At 35.1% G+C, this 10,426-nt stretch overlaps 1 long non-coding RNA gene across 1 annotated transcript; it reads right to left on the bottom strand.

Annotated features, from left to right (window-relative positions):
* Window positions 1–7,120: 7,120 nt before the first annotated feature.
* On the bottom strand, window positions 7,121–8,195 carry LOC113356939. Its single transcript, XR_003363308.1, has 2 exons — window positions 7,865–8,195; window positions 7,121–7,642 (listed from the first exon to the last, which is right to left on the bottom strand). It is a non-coding gene; the product is annotated as an uncharacterized LOC113356939 (long non-coding RNA).
* Window positions 8,196–10,426: the final 2,231 nt, after the last annotated feature.

Raw genomic sequence — 10,426 nt, 5'->3', positions numbered from 1 at the left:
GGACCAATTTCTCGGGAGGGGTTTAAATTTTTATTTCTACAAAAAAATGTTCCACATGCAGCAAGGAACGGGAAACGATCAGAATTCATGTATCTATCGAAGGGTGATATGTCTGTTAGTGCATATGCAAGGTTGTCACGGTATGCACCTGAATTAATTTCCACGGAAGAAGCAAATACAAAAGGGTTTATTAGAGGCTTGAATCTGCAGATGAAACTATAGATAGCCGGTCTACAAATTAGAGCGTGCAGGAAGCATTAAGTGGATCCCTAGATATCGAAAGAGAAACTTCTGTACCAATTCGATCGATCCAGAATGAAGGAAGACCAAAGGGAAACACAAAATTGAGAATTACCTCAACAATCTCAGGAGAGAGAAGGCCAAACAAAAATGCAAATGGTAATATCAGTTTCAAATCAGACTCCCGTTAGATCCCCGGGGCAGCAGTGGCAAATGGGAATGCCAACACCTTTTTAGCCCATCCAAGACCGGATATAATGCAATCCACCGCTCCTAGACAACAAGGAATAATTATTAGACCAGAAGCAAGAGTGGTTAGAATGCGACCAGTGGAATTAAGTCATGTGGAGTGTTATAACTGCCAAGACACAGGTCATATGAAAAGGAATTGTCCGAAATTAGCAGGATCACCATCATAACAACAAGGGATGTTATACTCTGTGATACAAGAAAATTTGTGTACGTAAGGGACAACACAAGAAGGGGTCGTTTCTGCAGCTAGTAAAGTTGTGGAAGGTATATTAATAACTATTATTACATCATTTACTTCATTTTTGATCGAAGTTATCCTAAACATGCATCGTTGACTCATGCATTATATAAGTTCAATATTAATTTGGATGACCAAATTTCTTTTAGGTAGGGATAATGTAGTGATCAACAATTTTGACGCATGGCTTATTAATCTAACATTATTATTATTTATTTTATTTTATTTTGTTATCATCATTTTCTGACTTGATATTCGTTTTTAGACTTGGATAATTTAGTATGGATGGTTAATTGGGTTTTTGTGGCTTAGGTTCCGTAGAGTAGGTGTAGAGGTTTTGAAATGACAACAAAAAAAACTTGAGTTAGGCTATTTAAACTTGAATTTTAGATAAGCTTGAAGATATAGATAGCTAGATTAATCGACACCCTTCAGATGACCCCAAATAGATGAATAAGGTGCTTGGAATTTTCAGTCAAATATAGATAGCTAGAGAAAAGGCAAGGAAAGACAAGATAAGAAAGAGGAAAGGTGGAACTTTTAAGAGGAAGAAGAAAAATTAAGTGCTAGTTAGGATCTGGATTCCCTTAAGGTAATAGTTGATTTTATTTCCCTTCTCAATTTCATTTCTTTTTGCTTATTAGCTTTGATTAGTGAATATATTTCGTTTTATTTGGTTAATATTCAAGTTAGGTGTTTTAGATGGTGAATTGATCTTGTTGATAGGACGATGAAACCTAGGCAATTTTTGATAGGTTAAACAATCTGGGTAATTTTTCTATGTCATACTTCTTAATTAGAAATTCGACCCTTTTAGGTTTTAATTAATTTTAGGTTTATCCTGTAGAGCTTAGTGCTCGCACCTTTTAATCTGAAAAAGTATTACTTGCCAAAAAACATTAAGCGCTAGAAAGTTATAGTCAAGTTGTTTGATGTAGATAATTTGAGAGTTTTGTAAGTTGTTCTGATTTAACTAGTTTAGCTTCTTTGTGATTTTGACGGCCTCAGTATACCAAGTGGATCAAAAAGGATAAGGTTTTGCATAGCAGAATTAAGGTAGGAACTTCTGTAATTTTACTGCAATCGTGGTTGTTCAAATCTACTTGTTCCTTAATTCAATTTACGAAAGTCATTGATGAATATTGTTATCTACCGGTTGATGTACAGACTTATATTCATTGATTTGTTTTGGTGCAATTTCTTGTATCCATTATTTGGAAAGGAGTATTATTTGGAAAGGAGTATGAATATTTATCGATGCTTGTTGTGTGTGGGAATGAAATTCCCAAATGATTGAGTATACATGTCAGTATTTTCCTCAATATCACGGGATCAGAATGATCCCGATATATAATCTTATTATGCTTTGGGGACTTCCCCATGTTTGCCGGTATGGAATGGTACCGAGGCCCGGCCTTTGCTGGTAATATTTATTGTAGAGGAAGTCACGATGTGTATACATGATTGTTTACTTTTAACTTTAATTTCATAGAGTTTGTGTATCCTTGAGTAATGGGTTAAAATTAACATAAATGTTTACAGTCTGGGTGATTGTTTTTGAAATATTTATTCTAAATATCCAATGAGTATGTTTTTATTTTATCACTTCGAATTCCGTTTTCAATGTTAGGTAATACTACTGCAGCGAACAAAGAAGAATATTGTATGTGGGTGGAGTGAAGTATTATAGTATCTTGCAAGTCGAGAAAACTTTCTTTTAGAAGTTGTTTTTGGTGTTTGTCTATATTTATTTTGAGGTGATGTTTTCTTGACTGTTTTGTAAATAGTAGTTAAACTTTAACTATATATGTATATAAAATAGACGCACTCTTGTATATGTACATAATATGATTCCAGTTTGGTGTTGATAGAATAAATAAATAGTTCTAGATGTTGAGACTGTTATATGTTTAATTCTTTCTCATTTTTTAACTAGGTGTCCCCGTGTTAGATTAATTTAGCATTTTTTATAACCAAATCAATTGATCAAATAGCATTCTATGACTAGGAAGCTATAAACTTAGCGTCTTGCGCGCAGTTTCATGGACTAAATGGTATTTTAGAAAATAGGGCGCCACAGAATTGGTATCAGAGCCCAGATCTTATATGGGCAGTGACTAAAAACTATAATTTAAAAGACATGTAGTTGTCGAATTGATTTTTTTATCTCTCCCTTTGTTGAATTTATATGAGTTTGTGAATTTTATTGCATTGACTAACCCTATATTGAAGAATATGTATTTCCTTAATAGAAAACAGAGAATGGCTAGTGATATTGGTAAACAGATCATTGAGGTTGATGGTGGTCCACATATAACGGAGGGTGTTTCTACTCGGCAGGGCATAGAGGGTGGTCTTGGTCAACATAGAACTGACAATGTATGTACTCAACAAGGTACGGTTGGTAATTCTAATCAACAGGGAACAAAGGGTGATACAGGAAAGTATGTGACAAAGGGTTTTTCGCGTCGACAAAGGGCAGAGGGTGGTTCTGGTCAGAGCTCTGAGTCTATCCAAATAGGTCAACTGATACAGCTTGTTGCAGACTTAGCTGAACATCAACGTCTATTAGAATCTAGGTTAATGGATATGCATACAAAACATACTCAAGGTGGATCTACATCGACATAACAAGTGAATACATCTCAAACAGCTCAATGGAATAATCCTATGTCATAAAGAACTCAAAATCAATCTGGGAATTTGCTAGTTCAATATATAAAATTTTCACCCGATGATTTTGTGGATCCACTGATCTGGAGGAAGCAGAAAATTGGTTACGAAATGCAGAGCATGTATTAGAGCATGTGGGAAGTGATAGAAGTACTTGGGTTAATCTTGCCACATTCAAGCTTCGAGGAACTTCACTAGATTGGTGGAATGTAGCCAAGGGTTCTGAAATAGGACCAATTTCTCGGGAGGGGTTTAAATTTTTATTTCTACAAAAAAATGTTCCACATGCAGCAAGGAACGGGAAACGATCAGAATTCATGTATCTATCGAAGGGTGATATGTCTGTTAGTGCATATGCAAGGTTGTCACGGTATGCACCTGAATTAATTTCCACGGAAGAAGCAAATACAAAAGGGTTTATTAGAGGCTTGAATCTGCAGATGAAACTATAGATAGCCGGTCTACAAATTAGAGCGTGCAGGAAGCATTAAGTGGATCCCTAGATATCGAAAGAGAAACTTCTGTACCAATTCGATCGATCCAGAATGAAGGAAGACCAAAGGGAAACACAAAATTGAGAATTACCTCAACAATCTCAGGAGAGAGAAGGCCAAACAAAAATGCAAATGGTAATATCAGTTTCAAATCAGACTCCCGTTAGATCCCCGGGGCAGCAGTGGCAAATGGGAATGCCAACACCTTTTTAGCCCATCCAAGACCGGATATAATGCAATCCACCGCTCCTAGACAACAAGGAATAATTATTAGACCAGAAGCAAGAGTGGTTAGAATGCGACCAGTGGAATTAAGTCATGTGGAGTGTTATAACTGCCAAGACACAGGTCATATGAAAAGGAATTGTCCGAAATTAGCAGGATCACCATCATAACAACAAGGGATGTTATACTCTGTGATACAAGAAAATTTGTGTACGTAAGGGACAACACAAGAAGGGGTCGTTTCTGCAGCTAGTAAAGTTGTGGAAGGTATATTAATAACTATTATTACATCATTTACTTCATTTTTGATCGAAGTTATCCTAAACATGCATCGTTGACTCATGCATTATATAAGTTCAATATTAATTTGGATGACCAAATTTCTTTTAGGTAGGGATAATGTAGTGATCAACAATTTTGACGCATGGCTTATTAATCTAACATTATTATTATTTATTTTATTTTATTTTGTTATCATCATTTTCTGACTAGATATTCGTTTTTAGACTTGGATAATTTAGTATGGATGGTTAATTGGGTTTTTGTGGCTTAGGTTCCGTAGAGTAGGTGTAGAGGTTTTGAAATGACAACAAAAAAAACTTGAGTTAGGCTATTTAAACTTGAATTTTAGATAAGCTTGAAGATATAGATAGCTAGATTAATCGACACCCTTCAGATGACCCCAAATAGATGAATAAGGTGCTTGGAATTTTCAGTCAAATATAGATAGCTAGAGAAAAGGCAAGGAAAGACAAGATAAGAAAGAGGAAAGGTGGAACTTTTAAGAGGAAGAAGAAAAATTAAGTGCTAGTTAGGATCTGGATTCCCTTAAGGTAATAGTTGATTTTATTTCCCTTCTCAATTTCATTTCTTTTTGCTTATTAGCTTTGATTAGTGAATATATTTCGTTTTATTTGGTTAATATTCAAGTTAGGTGTTTTAGATGGTGAATTGATCTTGTTGATAGGACGATGAAACCTAGGCAATTTTTGATAGGTTAAACAATCTGGGTAATTTTTCTATGTCATACTTCTTAATTAGAAATTCGACCCTTTTAGAAGACCAAAGGGAAACACAAAATTGAGAATTACCTCAAAAATCTCAGGAGAGAGAAGGCCAAACAAAAATGCAAATGGTAATATCAGTTTCAAATCAGACTTCCGTTAGATCCCCGGGGCAGCAGTGGCAAATGGGAATGCCAACACCTTTTTAGCCCATCCAAGACCGGATATAATGCAATCCACCGCTCCTAGACAACAAGGAATAATTATTAGACCAGAAGCAAGAGTGGTTAGAATGCGACCAGTGGAATTAAGTCATGTGGAGTGTTATAACTGCCAAGACACGGGTCATATGAAAAGGAATTGTCCGAAATTAGCAGGATCACCATCATAACAACAAGGGATGTTATACTCTGTGATACAAGAAAATTTGTGTACGTAAGGGACAACACAAGAAGGGGTCGTTTCTGCAGCTAGTAAAGTTGTGGAAGGTATATTAATAACTATTATTACATCATTTACTTCATTTTTGATCGAAGTTATCCTAAACATGCATCGTTGACTCATGCATTATATAAGTTCAATATTAATTTGGATGACCAAATTTCTTTTAGGTAGGGATAATGTAGTGATCAACAATTTTGACGCATGGCTTATTAATCTAACATTATTATTATTTATTTTATTTTATTTTGTTATCATCATTTTCTGACTAGATATTCGTTTTTAGACTTGGATAATTTAGTATGGATGGTTAATTGGGTTTTTGTGGCTTAGGTTCCGTAGGGTAGGTCTAGAGGTTTTGAAATGACAACAAAAAAAACTTGAGTTAGGCTATTTAAACTTGAATTTTAGATAAGCTTGAAGATATAGATAGCTAGATTAATCGACACCCTTCAGATGACCCCAAATAGATGAATAAGGTGCTTGGAATTTTCAGTCAAATATAGATAGCTAGAGAAAAGGCAAGGAAAGACAAGATAAGAAAGAGGAAAGGTGGAACTTTTAAGAGGAAGAAGAAAAATTAAGTGCTAGTTAGGATCTGGATTCCCTTAAGGTAATAGTTGATTTTATTTCCCTTCTCAATTTCATTTCTTTTTGCTTATTAGCTTTGATTAGTGAATATATTTCGTTTTATTTGGTTAATATTCAAGTTAGGTGTTTTAGATGGTGAATTGATCTTGTTGATAGGACGATGAAACCTAGGCAATTTTTGATAGGTTAAACAATCTGGGTAATTTTTCTATGTCATACTTCTTAATTAGAAATTCGACCCTTTTAGGTTTTAATTAATTTTAGGTTTATCCTGTAGAGCTTAGTGCTCGCACCTTTTAATCTGAAAAAGTATTACTTGCCAAAAACATTAAGCGCTAGAAAGTTATAGTCAAATTGTTTGATGTAGATAATTTGAGAGTTTTGTAAGTTGTTCTGATTTAACTAGTTTAGCTTCTTTGTGATTTTGACGGCCTCAGTATACCAAGTGGATCAAAAAGGATAAGGTTTTGCATAGCAGAATTAAGGTAGGAACTTCTGTAATTTTACTGCAATCATGGTTGTTCAAATCTACTTGTTCCTTAATTCAATTTACGAAAGTCATTGATGAATATTGTTGTCTACCGGTTGATGTACAAACTTATATTCATTGATTTGTTTTGGTGCAATTTCTTGTATCCATTATTTGGAAAGGAGTATTATTTGGAAAGGAGTATGAATATTTATCGAAGCTTGTTGTGTGTGGGAATGAAATTCCCAAATGATTGAGTATACATGTCAGTATTTTCCTCAATATCACGGGATCGGAATGATCCCGATATATAATCTTATTATGCTTTGGGTATTTCCCCATGTTTGTCGGTATGAAATGGTACCGAGGCCCGGCCTTTGCTGGTAGTATTTATTAATTAGGCCGACAGAGCGAAGCGAGGCCGAGGACTCTATATATGGTGATTTTGTGTCAAATGGGACATTTTTTTTCCAATTTCACAAAAAAGATTAGGTTTGGTTCACGATGAAAGGACCTCACTGCCCATCCTTGATTTTTTTCCTTCTTTAAACAGAAGTAAATAATTACAATGTCGAGGACATTTTTGTAAAATGAAAAAACAAAAACACGGGTGATAAATTAAAATGGTTAAACTCGAGTTAGAGGGCTTAAGTTCGAATCCCAGCCAGCTCCAAAAATTTCAATTTAATTCTTATTTTCCTTTCTTTATCCTTCTTCCTCCTCTCGATTTCTTTGTAATTTCTTCACCACCATCTCTGCTACGATATTCCTTCACCACCACCTGCGTTGTAACCAGCAGCACCACCTAAACATCATACACCACACCCCAGCAAGGAAGCAAAACCACCACCACCAATACATTCTCAACATTCAGGTTCATCTTCTTCAATTGTCACCACCACCGGCCTCTTCTTTCACCCCCGTCAATTCCAGGAGCACCATTACCACCATTAGAAACCGCAACCAATACCATCACCAACAAATTTTAAAAACGACCTATCTCTTCATTCGTTCTCTTTTCACCAGCAACGCCATCATCACCACGACCAAATTTCATGATAATTAGAATTATAAGAAATTCGAGATTAAATACATCGAAAGGCAAAGAAAATATCAAATTACTGGATCTCATAGAACTGCATCAATTTCATTTCGATTTATTCAATGTTCGAAAAAAAAATTGAACCCACAAATATTCACCAAATCATAAAATTGATTCGATTAAAACAGTTCATACCTCAATTTGACACAAGAGGAACAATACATAGTACAAATTGCATAAATGGTACCTCTTAATTCAATTAATTTGAAGAAATTCAGATCTGTAAAAAAAAATTGAGGTAGCAGAGGTTTCTTAAGCTTTTATCAACTCAGTGAGTCATACCCGAGTTCTCGAATCCTCTCAATCTATGCGTCTTCATTTTTGCATTTGGGGTCGGTACCCTAACATCGTTGGATTTGATAAGATTTTGATTTTGATTTTAAGTTCGCTAAACAAACACAGATGGAGAGGTGGTGGTGCAGCCATGGAGCTGGAATAGAAAAAAAGAGATAGGTAGTTTGTAGGAGATAGCAGCCGCAGTAAAATTTAAGAGGTTTTAGGTTTCTAGAAACAAATAGGAAAGTATAAGTACCATATTACCCTTCAGGAAACAGAAAATGTCATCTCTACACTCCATGCCTTGTTGTTGTTAATTTGGGCTGCCCCATGCTGGTGGCCATGTTTTTTTTTTCTTTTTGGTTGAAAGAAAAATCATGTTTGGACATGACATTAACCATTTTTAGCATTTTGCTTTAGAAATTTACAAATCCGACTTCGTGCCATTATTGCCGAACTAAATTATGAGTACAAAATTTTGTGTCAATTTTTCCGGTCGGCCGTCTCGTCGTGGGTACAAAATTTTGGACACGATATGTATATATGATTGTTTCCTTTCAACTTTAATTTCATGGAGTTTGTATATCCTTGACGTAATGGGTTAAAATTAATGGAAATGTTTACAGTCTGGGTGATTGTTTTTGAAATATTTATTCTTAAGTATCCAATGAGTGTGTTTTTATTTTATCACTTCGAATTCCTTTTTCAATGTTAGGTAATAATAATACTACTGCAACTAGCGAATACGAATATTATATGTGTGTGGAGTGAGATATTAAAGTATCTTGCAAGTCGAGAAAACTTTCTTTTATAAGCTGTTTTTGGTGTTTTTATATATTTCTTTTAAGGTGATGTTTTCTTGACTATTTTGTAAATAGTAGCTACACTTAAACTATATATGTATATAAGATAAACACACTCTTGTATATGTATATAATATGGTTCCTTAGGTTCCTTTGGTTTCACAAGCCTCCAGTTTGGTGTTGATAGAATACATAAATAGTTCGAGATGTTGAGACTGTTAGATGTTTAATTCTTTATCATTTTTTAACTTGGTGTCCCCGTGTTAGATTAATTTAGCATTTTTTATAACCAAATCAATTGATCAAATAATATTTTATAACTAGGAAGCTATAAACTTAGCGTCTTGCCCGCAGTTTCATGGACTAAATGGTATTTTAGAAAATGGGACGCCACAGAATTGGCATCCGAGCCCATTATTAGATTTTATATGGGAAGTGACTAAAAACTATAGTTTAAAAGACATGTAGTTTTCGAATTGATTATTTTATCTGTCCCATTGTTGAATTTATGTGATTTTGTGTATTTTATTGTATTGACTAACCCTATATTAAAAAATATGTATGTCCTTAATGGAAAACAGAGAATGGCTATTGATATTGGTAAACACATCAGTGAGGTTGATGGTGGTCCACATAGAACGGAGGGTGTTTATACTCGGCTGAGCATAGAGGGTAATCTTGGTCAACATAGAACTGAGGGTGTATGTACTCAACAAGGAACAAAGGATGATACGGGACAGTATGCGATAGAGGGTGTTTCGCGTCGACAAAGGGCAGAGGGTGTTTCTGGTCAGAGCTCTGAGTCTATCCAAATAGGTCAACTGATAAAGCTTATTGCGGACTTAGCTGAACATCAACGTCTACTAGAAGCTATGTTGGTGGATATGCGTACAGAACATACTCAAGGTGGATCTACATTGACATAACGAAGCGAATACATCTCAAACATCTCAATGGAATAATCATATGCCAGAAAGAACTCAAAATCAATCTGGGAATTTGCTAGTTCAATATATAAAGTTTTCACCGGATGATTTTTGTGGATCCACTGATCCCGAGGAAGCAGAAAATTGGTTACGAAATGCAGAGCATGTATTATAGCATGTGGGAAGTGATAGAAGTATTTGGGTTAATCTTGCCACATTCAAGCTTCGAGGAACTTCACTAGATTGGTGGAATGTAGCCAAGGGTGCTGAAATATGACCAATTTATTGGGAGAGGTTTAAATTTTTATTTCTACAAAAATATGTTCCACATGCATCAAGGGACGGGAAACGATCAGAATTCATGTATCTATCGAAGGGTGATATATCTGTTAGTGCATATGCAGATAAATATGCAAGGATGTCACGGTATGCACCTGAATTAATTACCACGGAAGAAGCAAATGCAAAAGTGTTTATTAGAGGCTTGAATTCGTAGATGAAACTACAGATGGCCGGTCTACAGATTAGAGCATTTCAGGAAGCATTAAGTCGATCCCTAGATATCAAAAGAAAAGAGGAAGACCAGGGAAACACAAATCGGATAATTACCTCAACAACTCAGGAAAGATAAGGCCAAAAAAAAATGAAAATGGTAACATCAGTTTCAAATCAGACTTCTGTTAGATCCCCGG

This window comes from Papaver somniferum, chromosome 3 (assembly GCF_003573695.1).
Source record: "Papaver somniferum cultivar HN1 chromosome 3, ASM357369v1, whole genome shotgun sequence".
Taxonomy (NCBI): Eukaryota; Viridiplantae; Streptophyta; class Magnoliopsida; order Ranunculales; family Papaveraceae; genus Papaver; species Papaver somniferum.
The sequence above is the reverse complement of the archived record's forward strand: the minus strand, read 5'-3'. Positions and strand labels throughout refer to the sequence as shown.